The sequence below is a fragment of the Hyaena hyaena genome, unplaced genomic scaffold, assembly GCF_003009895.1.
Source record: "Hyaena hyaena isolate Hyena2069 unplaced genomic scaffold, ASM300989v1 scaffold_1352, whole genome shotgun sequence".
Classification (NCBI taxonomy): Eukaryota; Metazoa; Chordata; class Mammalia; order Carnivora; family Hyaenidae; genus Hyaena; species Hyaena hyaena.
The window spans coordinates 31,419-48,472 of record NW_024081987.1 but is presented as its reverse complement, the minus strand read 5'-3'; positions in this window follow the sequence as shown (position 1 = coordinate 48,472).

Sequence of the window (17,054 nt, the reverse complement as noted above, 5' to 3'; positions counted from 1 at the left end):
TGTTTATTTATTTTTGAGAGAGACAGAGCATGAGCATGGGAAGGGCAGAGAGTGGGAGAATACAAAGCAGAATCCATGTTCTGAGCTGTCAGCACAGAGCCAGGCGTGGGGCTTGAATCCACAAACCATGAGATCATGACATGATCCAAAGTTAGACACTTAACCGACTGAGCCACCCACACATCCATATTCTATAATTTTAAATTATTCATACACTATTTTCTTATTTTGGAAAAGGTATTTCCAATCCAGTTTTCCCTCAAATTAAAAAAAATGCTGGAGTGAATGTTTTCAAACAACCAAGGACATCAGAGAACTGTGAAGTGGCATCTATAATGTTGAGTTAAATAGTCTGTGGTGATTTGAATAGTTGTTCAGGAAGTATTCACTCCCCTACCCCTCCCACTGTGGGTGGAGTACCTTTCACCAATCTCACAATGTTGGGCTTGGCCTGTGACTTTCTTTGGCTAATAGAATGTTAGTAGTCATGATGTGAACAAAAGGCTTTAAATGTCCTTGTCCTTGACATTCCAGTTTCATGCCATGAGGGGAACAAGCCTCAGGTAGAACAAACATGTAGAACAAACCTGAACTTATCCTATCGCCTGAACCCAAGTCAGGAGCATAGCGACCCAACTGAGTCCAGTTTAAATAGATGAATTGTAGTTGACTTGTAGATCTTTGGTCATGAGAATAAGTGCTTCTTTTTGTAAGCCATTGAATTTGGTTTGGTTTGTCATATAGTGTTATTGTATCAATAACTAAAGATATAAATAAACAGAAGACTGAAAAGAAAAGATACAAGGTCATTCTTGTGGATTTTTATATGGCATGGGATCTGAACTGTGACCTGTTTGTTCAGATATTGCTTCGTTAATGGAATTGAATTTTAGTCTAATACACAAGTAAATTCTGGTACCAAGGGTAGGAAAGGTTAGGTCAGGTTAGGTCAGGATAAAATTGTGTAGCATCATTGTGGTTGCCAAACATGGCTTGGATGCTCTCAGCATCAGAGTTCACCTTTCCCCTCTGGCCAATCTGTTTCCATTATCTTCCCACAGGTGTTCCTGAGATCACTCCTCTGGGATCTTAAGGCAGTAAACAATATATGTAGCTTTCTCTTATATATGTAAAAAGTGGTGAACCAACATACGTCTTCCACACACACACACGTGCACATGCCTAGAAAACTTCTGAAAGAACTTGTTGTGCTAGAAATGAATATAAGAGGATTGCCAGTGATAGGTTTACTTTTCTCAGTATGTTTTTTTTCCTTTAAAATTTCCCAAGAGTTTACATTACTTTTCTAGTAAAGCACTTTTAAAAAGATTTCTTTAAAAGACAAAAACAGGGGTGCTTGGATGGCTCAGTCAGTTAAGCATCTGACTTCTGCTCAGGTCATGATCTCACGGTTTGTGAGTTCGAGCCCTGCATCGGGCTCTGTGCTGACACCTAGCTCAGAGCCTAGAACCTGTTTCGGATTCTGTGTCTCCCTCTCTCTCTGACCCTCCCCTGTTCACACTGTCTCTCTCTCTCTCAGACATAAATAAAAAACATTAAAAATTTTAAGAAAAGACAAAAACAAATATGATAAGAAGCTCCTGAAGGGAAGGAGCTATTAGGATAAAGAGGTGAACAAAAAAATCTACTGGCTATAAACCCAGTAATATTGCCAAGGGCATGGTGTTTGGTTGCATAAAACCTGTTAATATTTCAACACTATACATGCTTAGGTATATAATACCCAAAGATACATAATCTAAGGAGTGCAAGAAACAGTTTTCCTTATTCTCATTGTAATATTATTTTTATTTTAATAACACAGGATTAATATAAAGAAGTTAAATAATGCAAAAAGTTAAAAGAAAATTACCACTGGGACACCTGGGTGGCTGATTCGGTTATGCCTCTGACTCTTGATTTTGGCTCAGGTCAGGATCTCACCGTGATGAAATTGAACCCCATGTGGGCTCTGCTAGGTATGGAGCCTGCTTAAGATTCTCTCTCCCTCTGCCCCTCCCCCACTCACACACCCACAAATGCATTCTCTGTCTCTCAAAAAAAATTAGAAAAAGATTACTACCAATCCCACTAAATAAAAATAACTTTACCCCAGAGATCTTTTTACAGGTATATACAGATGGAAGCATAGGCATATACATTGGTGGAAGTAATTTTTTAATGAGATTATAGACTAAATTAAAATATTTAAATTTGAGTATAAAAGAAATGAAATTGTTGGAATATTATATTCTAAAAGATTTCCCTAAACTCAAAAGAGATAATAAAACACATTAAGAAGTCGGAGTCATTCTTAAAAATTACTTATTTCCATTTTAAACAGTATCGATTAATGTCCCTGCTATGGGAAATGAGGTCATTACTAACAATAGCTAACACTTTTTGAGTGATTACAATATGCCAAGTACTATTCTGAACACCGTAAGTGTATTAAATCATGTCATCCCTAAAACAGCCCCATGAGGTAGACGTATCATCCTCATTTTTTAGGTGAGAAAACTAAGGTAAGGAAGATTCATATAATTGCCCAGGGCAATTGCTACAGGGCCACGTTACAAAGAAAGCAGCAGGGCTAGAATTCAGACCTGGGCCCAGAGCCATGGGTTCTAACTCCCACCATCTCCTTCCACATTCGTGCCTGCATCCCCACTGGTTAGTGGAATGCATTGTTTCTATGGTGAGAATGTATATTACTTATACTGTTTTACATGCCATTGTTTTTTGACCACAAGACTTTAGTATTTATTCCATGATTAGGTGAATTTCATCCCATCCCCAGCCCCTTTACATGGATTTTTCATTTCCGAATTCAGTAAATTGATTTTGGTTTCTTGCTGCTTTTTTCTTTTTTCTTCTCTTCCAGTAAGAGCCTGGGAGTCCTATATTCCTAGAATTCCTTCAAATTTGTACTGTCTGATATTCTGACATCTTGGTTGAATATAATCTTCTTAGTCTATATGGGGTTTTTTTTCTTTAGAAATTATTTTCATATGTTTCTCCCCGGTATTTTGGTTTGGGTCCTGCTGTCCTTCATTTTTTTTCCCTTTTCAGAGATTTTTTTGTTTTGTTTTCTGCCTGAAGCCTGAAGAATTTTTTCTTTTCATAAATTTTCCTTTCTTTGTTCTTCTCTTTCTCTACCTCCTCCCTTTTTTCCTTCTGTTTTCTTTATTTTTAAAATATTGTACTAAGCTATGGCTTGATTCGTGTTGACTATGTGCGTTCAACGTGTTGAAATCATTCTTTCCTTTTTGAGGGTTATTTGTTGGTTGTACTTCTTTGAAGCCTTTTTGGTCTCATTTGTTAAGTTCTCTACTTTCAGGTGCCTTCTGTTGAATTGTGGATATGTACGGCTCTTATCTATTTGTTTATGTTTGATTGTTTTAATACCCATCTCCCCTTTCTTATTTTTTTAATCTGGTGATTGATTTCACTGGTGACTTGCTCAAATCTTTTGCCTATCTCAGTAACTCAATTTTTATCTCTGTTCTGTTTCTAATTTATTCTCTTTATAATCATGGTATTTTGGCCCTCAATTAAATTCTTATAATCTCTTCTTTATTCTCCTGTTCTTTTCTTATCATTTGGTTTTTAGTTGTCATTTTATTTATTAACACAGTAGACTGTCTTTCCATTTCTTTTCACTTATTTTTGTTTGGGTAGTATTTTTCAGAACTTACCTTTGCTGTGTTATATTTAGTCTTTATTCTCTTTCTACTTTCCCTATGAGGGCTTGATTTTTTCTTTTTTTTTTCTAATATTTTTATTTATTTCTAGGAGAGAGAGAGAGAGAGCGTGAGCAGGGGAAGGTCAGAGAGAGAGGGAGACACAGACTCTGAAACAGGCTCCAGGCTCTCAGCTGGCAGTCAGCACAGAGCCCGACGCGGGGCTCGAACCCATGAACCGCAAGATCATGACCTAAGCGAAAGCCGGATGCTTAACCGACTAAGCCACCCAGGCGCCCCTTGACTTTCTTTTCTATGCTACAGTTTAGAGATGTTTTGTATAGCACAAAGCATGGTAGGAGAAAGGGATTAATCAGAGGAAATGGTATCTAGTATTTGTAACAATACCTAAGCTGTACTCTTACATCTTATGTTTTCTTCATGTTCTGTACTGGGCTTATCTATGAAGATAAACTATCTTCTGTAACAAGTAATTCTCAAACCTTGGAGATTTCATACAAAAGAAGTTTGTGATAGTTCACTATGTCCTAGTCCAATGGGGAAGAGAACCATAGTCGTTCAGGGACTAAAATTCCTCTTATCTCGTGAGATTGTGATCTTCAACCTGTGACTTTTATTGTCATTATGGAAAGGGAAGAGAAAATAGAGGTCTGGAAGTGGCATTTGTAACTTTTGCCCACATTCCATTGGCTGAATCTCAGTTTCATGAGCCCAAGTTAGTTGCAAAGTGGCTTGAAGGTGCAGAGGAAATGTGTGCTCCAGAGGAATATTAGATGGGTTTGGTGAACACAGGTTCACTCCCTGCTTTGGTGATCATAAAATAATTGTGAAGAGTGAGTACCACCAGGCTGCTGATCAGTTCTTCAATCCAGTGTGATTCACTGTGTTAGCTTTCCCTATCGAACCAGTTTCTCCTATTACTCATTTCTATGACAAAACAAGATGACTCACTTAGTTTTACTCCAAAAGTTAAGTATTAGAGTGTTAGAGAGAATTCTCAGGGATTTGTTGACTTAGTAGTATAGAGGGGTAGGACATAAAATTTCAAGTGCTGTCATGACATCAATGAGCCCCAAAGGCCTTATGTGAATTGTCCTATTCTCACCAGATAGGCCTCCCACCTAACAGGAGAGGCTTCCCACTTGGCTAGTTCCCTTTCCAGCTGGACCAGCTGTGCCATACCTAGTCATCAACCTAATCATTTTACTTCCATGTCAGCTTGCAAAACTTTTCCAACAAGACAATCACATCCTCCAGTAGGAAACAGATGGCACCTCATCCACTTAAGTTATTACAGAGCCTGACTCCCACAGCTATTGTTGGTTCACTCTGTTCCTGAGTGCAGTCCCTGTGGCCCTGAGGGCACAGTGTCCCCCTCCCCTGAGGTTACATGTCTGAAAACTGCTCTCAGTCACATCTGTGCAGCATAACGTGTCATGTGTTCTGCCATCTCACACTATTTAAATAATTTTTTAAAAATTTATTCATTTTGAGAGATATAAAGTGAGCAGGGAGGGGCAGAAAGAGAGGGAGAGAGAGAATCACAAGCAGGCTATGCACTGTCAGTGAAGGGCCTGACATGGGGCTTGATCTCATGAACTGTGAACTAAGACCAAGAGCTGTATGCTTAACCAACTGAGCCACCCAGGCACCCCCATATCGTACCATTTAGGTTAAAGCATCCCTCCTTTACCAATGAGATGAATAGGAAATGATCAGAACAGGAAGGTTAAGAAACTTACCACACTCCATTGCCCAATTTTGCTTTAGTATTTTGCGATTTTTTTTTCTCACCATTTTTGTTAAGAACACAATATTAGATGGCAACTGCTTCATTGTCTGGTTTAACTTGTTCCTTTTGGGGGGGGTCAACTAGTTAAATGCTACGGAGACACAGTTTTGAGATCACTTTGTTTTGTTTCAAAATTCTTTATGGACAATGGTCTTGTAGAAAAGTGTAGAAGGGTAAAGTGTAGAAGTAAGGGAGGAGCAGCCAGCATTGAGATCATTACTGGACAAAAACAAGTAAGAAAGGAGAAAATTTTAAATAAGAATAAGAATGAATAAGTATTGTATACTGCATTAGAAAAAGAATAAAAATAACTCATAAGCTTTTAAAAATTGAACTCAATGAAGCTATTAAAGTGTCTGAGCTATATGATGTCATTTTAATTTCATCAGACTGAAGATTTTTATATTTTTATGAGATGCCAATATGCTGATGCCATAAAAGACAAACTAGGGCTTCTGAATTCCTCAGACGACCATACAGAGCAAAAATACTTCTAGGGAAATTCTGTATCCTAGTATCTAACTCTACTTCTGAAGAACAATTATGTAGCTAATCATCTATAGAAGTTTGAAGAGCATTAGTGGTCACTTATGAATTAGCACCCTGTATTTCTTCTTCATCATATAGCAAGTAGAATCTTAAGTGGTGATCTAAGAACTCCTAGCCCAAAATGTCAACCTGCCAACTTACAGTCTCCATCTTAGTCTTCTTCCATAGGGTCTGGAAAACTATCTGGTCTACAGTGCTTCAAAGAATAGGAGGATTTCAACAGAAAGAGTGAGCGGGTAACAATGGTTTTATTATGGAGAGCTTTTGCTTAAAAAGTTCTTGACATAAACTAGTTATAGGACAAGATGCTCTAATTACATGCTTGTGTCAACTACCTAAAATAATAATAATAATAAACAATATGTATGAAGCAATTATAAAATATTAGATTTATTGCTAAGAATTTAAGATGAACTATTATATCTAATACATCAGCAAAAAGGCGCTTTTATTATCTATATTTTGCAGATGAAGAAACTGAGGCTTAGAGAAATTGAGGAAAAAGCCATGGGCATACAACTAACAAGTTCTGTGGCTAAGAATCTAACCTAGGATTTCTGACTCTGCTGTCAGAGCTCTTAACCTAATCTCTGTTAAGTATTGTGGACTGTAGGAAAGAACAGCTGGAACAAAGATTACTTGGGCTATCTGCTTCAAAAATGAATTCTCTCAGATTCTAACTTAATTGCTAACCTATTAATCCAACAGTTATTTACTGGAAACTAACCTTTGTCTTGGTTAGATACTGTGAATATAAACATGAATGACAAATAACCCCTTCCATCAAGTAGTTCATGGCCCATTAGAAAATAAAGAATTGAAAATATAGCATGGTAAGGGCCATCTAGGGACAAGCAAAGAGTGTCAGGTACCCCATAGCTAGCACTGGGGAGGTTTTTTTTTTTTTTTTATCACTGGCAGTATGGACACTACACTATGATTTATCTTTCTCTAGAAATTCTAAGAGGTATAGTATTGTCTCTCCCTTTCTTCTTTGCTATTCATTGTCCCATTCCTTCATCAAGTAGTGAACATAATTAAATAAAAATAACCATGAAAGCCATACAGTGGTTAAGAGTCAAGTTCACATTGATTTGGACACATCTGCCCCAAATTTCACATGTGCATAGAGAACTGAAAATATGAGCAAATCCAATTATTTTCCCTTAGGAGCAGGAAGAAAATGTAGTCTTAAAGGGTGTTAGCAAGGGGAGGGGAGAGAGAATTTTGATTTTTATTTTCTTTTAGTTGAAATGCAACCTTTAGGAAACATTTGACAACGATCTAAATAGCTTTACTGTCTGACAGCTGTTTTTTTGAAGAAAAAAATTCCTGTAATCACTTCTTGGAATTGTTTTGGTTTTTAAGCAATTTAAACTCTAATGTCGTCCTGTGTAGAGAACGTCACTATATTCTGAGTGTATATGTGTGGGTGCCAATACTTTTGTATTTTTTTGAGGGTGGAAAAGGAAAACAAGCTGAGAAATTCTTAAATATTCTTTTTTATAAATTTTATTAAAGAATTTTTTTAAGCCACTGTCAAAAAAATACTGTGTGACTGGTCTAGTTGCTTAACCTCTCTGAACCTCATGTTTTCTCATTTGTACTTCTTAGGCTTGCTATTAATATTAAATGAGATAATGACTTTGTTTTCTAAGCATCTTTCCCTTTATTTTCAACATAGCGCGTACCACCTATTGATACATGGTTTATCAGCTTGTTTGCCTTCCTCTACATTCCAGGAAAGCAGGGATAGTATCTGCTTTCTTCATTACTATAAACCATGTACGAAGAATAGTATTTGGCACTTAGTAATTGAGTAAATAAATGACAGCAAAGCACTTAGGATACTGCTCATTGTACACATTCAATAAAGATGAGTTTTTATGGTTATGATTATTACCTAACATACATTTGCATTTTGAAAGTGACAAAGTGGGGAACCTGGGTGGCTCAGTTAGTTAAATCTAACTAGTCAGTTAGATCTGACTTTGGCTCAAGTCATGATCTCACAGTCCCTGGGTTTGAGCCCCACATTGGAGTCTGTGCTGACAGCTCAGAACCTGGAGCTTGCTTCAGATTCTGTGTCTCTCTCTCTCTGCCCCTCCCCCGCTCAAATTCTGTCCCCTTTCCTTCAAAAATAAATACACATTAAAAAAATTTTTTTAACGTGGCAAAGCTAGTCTTAGTTATAAGAGAAAATTAGCTAACCTTTGTCTTGTGTGCCCTTGTTTAGGTATTGTCTGCCCATTTCTGTTTCTTTGTTGTTGTTTTGGACTACGCTAAATGTTGTTAGGTAAAAGGTTTACCTTTCACACTGGTATTCAAGAATGAAGAAAAAATGCCTGCATGCAGAATGACTCAACACCAGAAGGATAAATCTTTAATTGTGTGGTTTGAGATTAGCGCCTGAAACAGTGGCACCAACAGTGGAGGTATTTGGGGGAGGGGAAGTAATGAAGCTCAGAACTGACTCAGGGAATTGCTGGTCCTAGCACCTCTTTGTATTCTCCAGCCCCCAACACACACTTCTTAAGTCACACCAATAAAGTTCAGTTTATAACCTGAACTTTTTCTAGCGTGAGATTTGATTGCTTGTGCTGCCTTGAAGAAAATCTCCTTAAGCACAAGCTGGCTAGGGCAGCAAGTGGTCATAATCCTGACACATGCAAGGGGTTTGATGACTTAGGAGTGCTCCTTCCCTTTAACCAAAATTCTGACAAAGATGCCCTCTGAAATCATCTCCTTCTATTCAGTTTTATTGTGCAACTTCAGACACAACAAACCACACATGGCTTAAGTTGTTTTTAGGTTATTAACCCAGATGCTGTTTTCTGTATCAGAGAAATACGCAGATACTTTTCTATGGGCTTTCCTATTTAAGCTGTTCATCTATTTTGTTTTGGGTACCAATGATCACGTCTCCAGATGATCTATGTGTAATATTTTCTCTGTACAATGTGTTTTATTTACTTTTAGTATTCTTTAAATTCTTTCATTTTGTTTTGATGAAAATCATTGATTTATAATTGCTTTCAAATGCTTCTTTATCTGATGTGGCTGATGAATTGCTACCAGAGCAGGAAGCTGTAAAAAACAAAAACAAACACACACACACACACATACACACACATGCATGCAGATTTGTGAGGATGGTCCAAATTTCTAATAAAGATTACATATCTGCTAAATCAATAATGGTGAAAACACTATAATACATTATTTGTGAAATGGGACCTAAATTCATACCTCTATCTATTGTAGATTTGTATTATTTTAAACAATATGTGTCTCTTTAATATTGATCTATAAGATTATTTTCTTAAATAAAAGAGTTGCTCATATTCAGCTCTTCTTCCTGTACTTTTTGTGTTGAATTTGTAAATTATGCTTGATTAAAAGAAAATAATTGCAAAAAACTAAAATGCTCTCTTCAGCTTTCCTGAATGGTTCTACTGGTACTGGGATGAGGGTAATGCCATTTTCCCAGTCAGTATTTTTTCCCTATTTCATCCTGGAAGAAGGCTGACATATTAGGATATTTATCTCTACTTTTTCCTGTGTGCATTTAAAAAAATAATTCTCATATGCCTTACAGAAACAATGTTATTTTGTGTGTGTATTCAGTTTAAAATAACACTCATATCAATTTCCTGCCCAAGTACCATAATTATATGGCAAAATTTGATTTTCGTGATTTAAAGTTTGTTGTTATTATCCCTATTTTTGCAGATTCAGTCTTACAGCTTCAAATTCACAATGTCTAGTAGCTATTTAAATAACGAACGAGAGGGGCACCTGAGTGGCTCAATGGGCTGAGCTTCTCTGACTCTTGGTTTTGGCTCGTGTCATGATCTCAGTGCTTCTTTGTGGGTTCGAGCCCCCATGGTGCTCCATGCTGGCAGTGCAGAGCCTGCTTGGGATTCTCTCTCTCTGCTCCTACCCCACTTGTATTGTATCTGTCTCTCAAAATAAATAATCTTAAATAAATAAATAACAAATGAGAATTATCATAGAGCAGGATTATCATCTCTTTAATTCTAAATATCAAACTTCCCCTTAATTGTTTTGGGAGCCACATAAACCACTGAGTCCTGTGTAACATTATTTTAAAGCAAAACATCTTTTGGGGCGCCTGGGTGGCTCAGTCGGTTGGGCTTCCAACTTTGGCTCAGGCCATGATCTCGTGGTTTGTGGGTTCAAGCCCCGTGTCGGGCTCTGTGCTGACTGCTAGCTCAGAGCCTGGAGCCTGCTTCAGATTCTGTATCTCCCTCTCTCTCTGACCCTCCCCTGCTCACGCTGTCTCTCAGAAATAAATAAAACATCAAAAAAATTTACAAGTAAAGCATCTTTTAAAATTGTTCTCTCTGATTACTTGCTCTGGGGAAAGCTGACTGCCATGTCCTGGGAAATCTTCAGAATCCCTGTGGAGAAGCCCATATGGTGAAGAACTGAGGTTTTTAGGCAATAGCCAGTGAGGACTGAGGCCTTCTGCCAAGAATGACATGAGTGACCTTGGGAATGGGTCCTCTAATCTCAGCCAAACTTTCAGGTAACTGCACCCCTATTTACATCTTCATTGCAGCTTAATGAGAGATCCTGAACAACCAGCACGAAGCCAAGCTGCTCTTGAATTCCTGACCAACAGAAAGTGAGGTAATACGTATTTATTGTTTTAAACCACAAAGTGTTGGGGTAATAAGTTATGCAACCATAGATGACTAATGTAGTGTAGCACCAACGAGAGGTGGCTTCAGTAGAAATGGTGGTGTGGCATGCTTGGGCGAAAACAGCATGAAGGAGTTCATCCCCATCCCTTAGTGCTTTTTGGTTAAGCACTAGGATCTGAAAGAGGAACTAAAGGCTAGAGTTATGGAGCCTATAGCAGAGTCTGCAGGACGGACTAGCCATGCCAAGGCAATGGGCTGCATGTTACACCAGATGAGGGCAGTATGGAAAAATAGTGAGACAAAAGCAATGCCCAAGGCCAAGTAGCCCAAGTTTACCCTCACTGAAGTCACACCAGAGAAAGCTCAGAACAGCCTTCCTCTCCCACAGGCACAAGACAAATATCTCAGGAACTTAAAAAATCTTAGAAACTTTACACAGGGGTAAGGGGGGCAAAGGACAAGAGAAAGATGAGATAGTCATAAGAGACTGAGTTTTAAACTAAAAGTGATTAAATTACTTTGAAATGGCAAGAATGAACTTTCTGTCACACATGCAGTTTAGAGCTTGAGAGTAAATTAATTTCAGTTGTGGAGAAATAAATGTAATTTATAGACTTTTGAAATATTTGTAGTTACAAATCTTCACACCCATTATTTCACAATTGATAGGAACATCTTATTCCAGAGCAAGATAAAAGAAATAGATCATTGGTGTCACAGAAGAGCAATACCAATTTTCTTTGTTCACAGAGACTATGTAACTGAATTATTTTTGGGAAATAAGTAATTTTGGAGAACAAGATCTTTTGCTTTGTGCTAATGATGGCTAATACTTATGATGCAGTCACAATGTTCCAGGGAGTTGTTCTTACCAAACATTAAACTCATTCTGTTCTAACAACAAATCTATTGCATGCTTATTATTATCTGCCCCACTTCAAAATGGGGAAACTAAGTCACAGGAAGAGCAAGCAAACTGCCATGGGTCATAGCCAGTCAGATTTTGGAGTCTATGAGTGCTGGAGGCCAGCTCCAGCAAGTCCAGGGGTCCCTGAAGGATGGACGGTGTCGGCGAGAGAGAGAGTGAGAGAGCCCTGAGAATCTTTCTGATCACCAGGCAGGCATCTCTGTCCTGTCGGTTTTGGTGTCTTTATTTAAAGGTCCAATGACAACATGAGATCAGAAAAATGAATTTTTACAATGGAAAGCTCTTTGTGATGCTTTGGAAAGTGTACAGAAGCAGGTTTTACAGAAGTATTCTTGCAGAACTACTCCAATCATAGTGAGGTTGAGTAAATCTTATAACTAAGGAAATAACAAGGTATTCTTAGTGAAAACAGGATAACATACATATTTGTTCTAAGTTAATAATGTTAAAATTATGCCATAGGTTAAGTGTATAGATAGGCTAAGAGTCATTCTGTCTAGCTCACAAGAGGATGAATGTTTTTGAGCTGGTTAATAAGTTGTTTGTGGAAACCTTTTTGACTTGATGCTGAATGTGTAAACACCATGGAGGCCCTAAATGTGTCAACCTTTGCTTTTGGGTTTATGTTTTAGCTACTCTTATCTATCCTCATCCCAGCCACCAGTGTAAGGGAGGGTGTTTGTGGAAAGGGACTGCCATATATCACCAGTTAGAAAAGGTATAAGTATTAATTTAAGTTCTGCCCTTTTCTGTTCCTTAACTCTATATTAGGCTCTTTGTGTCGGGGCCAGGCTCAATTGTAACTCCTGTGTTCTTAACCCCCTTTATTGTCTAAGTCTTGGATCTGCAAGGCCCATAGGAAGAGACTTTTAACAATCATCCACAGTGCTTTCATCTAAAATCTCTTGAAAAGGCAGGAATATGCTTTTCCTTATGCGGAATCTGTGTGGGGAATATCGGTCTGATTTGGAATATTGTGAGGTCTGGTCAATACCAGCAGGCTCATTTCCAACATGAGCCAGTAGTAGCAGGAGATACCAGTTTTGCTTCTCATGGCAAGAGCTGTGCAAACGCTGCCATTTCCTTGCTGTGACTGTCATCCAGTGAGGCCGGTGCAGCTCCCGGGATATGAACTTAACCACTACCTTCTCATGCTTCTCAGGATCTATCTTATATTTCTTCAAATACTTTATTTCCAGGACATCAAGTTTATGCTGAGCACTTTGACTAAGTTGGAAAAGTATAAGATTTGAACTCAGATTTAATGTAGATTCTCCTGGTAACACTAGACCAGAGCTTATTGGCTGGTCTCTATAAAGTAGGATTAATTGAACTCATTTACATGCATAGATATTTTGGGAGATTATTCCATTAGTATCTGGATTTTACTTGAAAAGTGAATAGCATTAGGTGTCCTGGCTATGGAGTGGAGAGCCACACAGATCTTTAAGGACTGGCTTGTAAACATGTAATCAAAAGTTCTGGTGCTGCCTGAGAATCCAGAGCAGGTTTTAAATAGCTTACAGAGAGCTCAGCTGGTCTTTCCAAGTCCAAGTTATCAAAAATAGTTTCCTAGTTTATGTGTGTGACCTTCCCTGGCCACAGAAACTGAACCATAAAGACTGTTCTGCCTTTGCCTGTCTCTGGAGGCAAGAGCAAAACTCTACTTTTTCAAATATAAACTATACTTTAAAAATCTAAATAATTACAAACATAGGATTAGCATACAGCCCTGTGAGGCCCATGGATTTCCCTGAATTCAGTGGAATCACTCTTTCTACAAAAGACTTCTTTTTTTTCTTTCATAGTTTATTGTCAAATTGGATTCCATATAATACCCAGTGCTCATCCCCACAAGTGCCCTCCTCCATGCCCATCTCCCCACTTCCCTCTCCTCCCACCATCAGCCCTCAGCTTGTTCTCAGCATTCAAGAGTCTCTCATGGTTTGCCTCACTCCATCTCCCCAACTAATTTTCCCTTTCTCCTCCCCCATGGTCCTCTGTTAAGTTTCTCCTAATCCTCCTGTAAGTGGGAGCATATGGCATCTGTCTTTCTCTGTCTGACTTATTTTGCTCAGCATAACACCCTCAAGTTTCATCCACGTTGCTACAAATGGCCAGATTTCATTCTTTCTGATTGCCATATAGTATTCCATTGTATAGATAAACCACATCTTCTCGATCCAGTTGATGGACACTTAGGCTCTTTCCATGATTTGGCTATTGTTGAAAGTGCTGCTATGAACATTGAGGTACATGTGCTCCTATGCATCAGCACTTCTGTATCCCTTGGGTAAATTCTTAAAGTGCTATTGCTGGGTCATAGGGGAGTTCTATTGTTAATTACAAAAGACTTCTAAGATAAGGAATAGGGCCAGGCCCTCAGTGACCAAGGCCTCCATTAGAATATTTAGCCAGAATCAGATACAGCTATAGAGAGAGACCTGAGGATTCCTCTACAGACAACTTAAGAAACTCTGATATTGTTCATTAACTTGTTTTACCTAACTTGTCTAATAATTTACTGGAAGAAGTACTAATATAGTTCAATGGCTTTGCTCACTTCTTCTTGGTAGGTCTGGAAGATAGGTTCCAGCATTTCTAAATCTGTTTTATGAACTTTCCCCCTGAGAATAGTTCTGACTAATATCTGTATGTGAAAATAGTGGAGAAGAAGAAAAATGATTGCAATGCTGAGATATTTTCTAGAATGCTAATCATGTGGAAATATTGTAAAACATGAAAAAGAAATGAAATGAAACTGAGAGTAAATATTCAAAATACTTAGGGAGTCAAACCTTGGCATTATTCTCCACTTAAAAAATAATACTACTTTGGTCCAGAAAAAAAAAAATGTGTTTCAATGTTCTTCCCACCTGGTAGAATTAGGTATATTTATATGAAATACTGGGTCTTGATCTTCTAATACCATTGTTAATCAACAAAGGACTTGTTTTAATTTTCTAGGTGAGTTGGTTGGAATTTAACACAGTTTCTTTTGCTGATAGATATTTTCCTAGTAGACACAGATATTGAGGGAAAGCGAGTTCTCATTGAAAGAGGTTTGCAACGCTAGGTATAATTGACATTTGGGGAAACTAAAGGTTAACCTATTTCTTAGAATATTCACTTCTTTTGAAATAAAAGTTTTATAATTTATTATGGAACTCTTGAACTTGATTTACTTCATAGTTAGAATCTTAGCACACAGAATTAAAAATAGATCTTAAAAAACTATTGTTGACAACTGTTGGTTGGCTGATCCAACAGTCCTTTCTACCCCCTGGAGCTGGGGAATTTTTATGAATTTTCTTGATTCTTTGGCAAAAGAAACATGTGAGGGAGCACTGCCACTCTTCTCTTCCTCTTGCCCTTGTTGCTGGCACTATGCCCAAGTTCTAGCAGCCATCTTGTGACCATTAGGAACCTTGACAGAGGCAAGCCACTGAATTGATGTCTACCTCAGTTTTCCTCTGAGGCAAGCAGAAAGATGACTATATTTTAAAAGCCACTCATATTTCCTATAATTTGATTTGTATGTATTCCTAACTCATATAATAAAATATAATGATATCAAATATCACTATACCAAAGACTTAGAAGATGATGTTATTGAAGCCAAACTGGACATTGTTGCATTTTTTTCAATGCAATGAAAACTTTCTAGACCAATTTCAAAATTGAAAAATGCATTTACTAGTTTGCCATTTCCCCTTTTCATTTACTATTTTTCAAAAAATGTTTATTTTTGAGAGATGGGGGGAGGGGCAGAGAGATAGGGGTACAGAGGATCTGAAGCAGGCTCTGTGCTGACAGAAAGCCTGATGCATGGCTCAAAGTCACAAACTGTAAAATCCTGGCCTGAACTAAAGTCAGATGCTCAACCAACTGAGCCACTCAGAGGCCCCACCATTTACTGTTTTTGTCTTTTTAAGTCTAATTGTAAGTACCACCTCGTATGAACAGGATAAATTGTATTTGTTTTATAGTCAGTGGTTTTTATAAATTGGCCATTTCTCTCAAAACATTATTATAAATCAATATAAAATGAAAGAAACTTTGAAAGAACTCCTGAGATTTGAATAGTAAAATTAAATTAATAGCAAAAGGATAAATTAGATCTCTTTCCTTTCCCCATCCTTTCTTTTTTATTTCTTTTTCTCCAACTCTTTCCTTGCTCTCTCAGTGTTTTCTTTACCTAATCTTCTCACTTTTCGTATTTCTATCTTTGATTACCAGTGTAATGTGATATATTTTTTCATAAGAATATCAATATTTTTCTTAGTACTTATGTCCCTTTGTGGCAGACATTTTCTTCTGTATGCATTTTGTGGAGATTTTGCCCACATGTTATACAACAGAACCAGTAATGGAAAAGTTAAAAAAAAATTTTAGTTGCAAATAATTTCCCCCATTTTTTTCTGTAGAAAAACAATCATTGTTTGAAGTACATGCCATTTTGTCACAGTTGTGGATTTTTGATCCAAGCCAAAATATGAGATCACAAATGATAATTACATTGGATTATTTGCCAATATTTTCCACTCACATGTACAAAAATACTGTGTATTTTAACGTTATACCTATTGGCTAAATTATATAACTCCATTGGTGTCTGAGAAACAAGATTAAGATTAAGTAATATAATTTGGTGTATTTAATGTTTTAAACTGAACAGAATCGGGGGAAAAATGCTTAATACTCAGTAAAACATACTGAAAGCAAGTTTATACCATTTCCCTACACAAGAACAGCCACTTAGTCTATTAATAAGAGAAACAAAACAACATATCTTCCAGTTTTCACTAAATTCAAGAAAGCTTAGAATAATGTACGGAAACAATGTTTCTCTGCTCATATTAATTTGAAAACCTGAATAGACTTTATTTAACCAGAATCCAAAGTTCAGGGGCAAGATTGCTGAAAGATCTCTAGTTTTAAAATCATTGTTTGTAGAAGCGGACCTTTGTTCCCAGTCTGTAAATTATTAAAATGAGTATATAATGAGTTCCCAGATCTCCTCATTAAATGTTCTCGTACATGAGATGAGCTGTTTCCTGGTGCATCTCACTCTCTGGTACTTCATTACTAGCGATGGTACTGGCACTTTCAGATTTATTTCTAAAGGATACACAGGGATTCAATGAGTGCCAGAACTTGTCTTCAGGCAAATGACAGGCCAACTCTTCTGCCACGTTCTCTAAAAGTTAAAGTTTGAGAACCTCAGTGGAGGGCGTAATTCTTACTTTACAAGATTCTCAAATGTCCTTTCCTTTATTGTCTGTATAATTCACTTTGGTTTTTGTCTCAAAGTCCTTATTTTGCCTGAGGCAGAAATGTTAGGTTAGTCATTTTGAAGTAAAAATAAATTCAGTCGGTTTTCAGTCATTGAATTTTGAAATTTAATTATA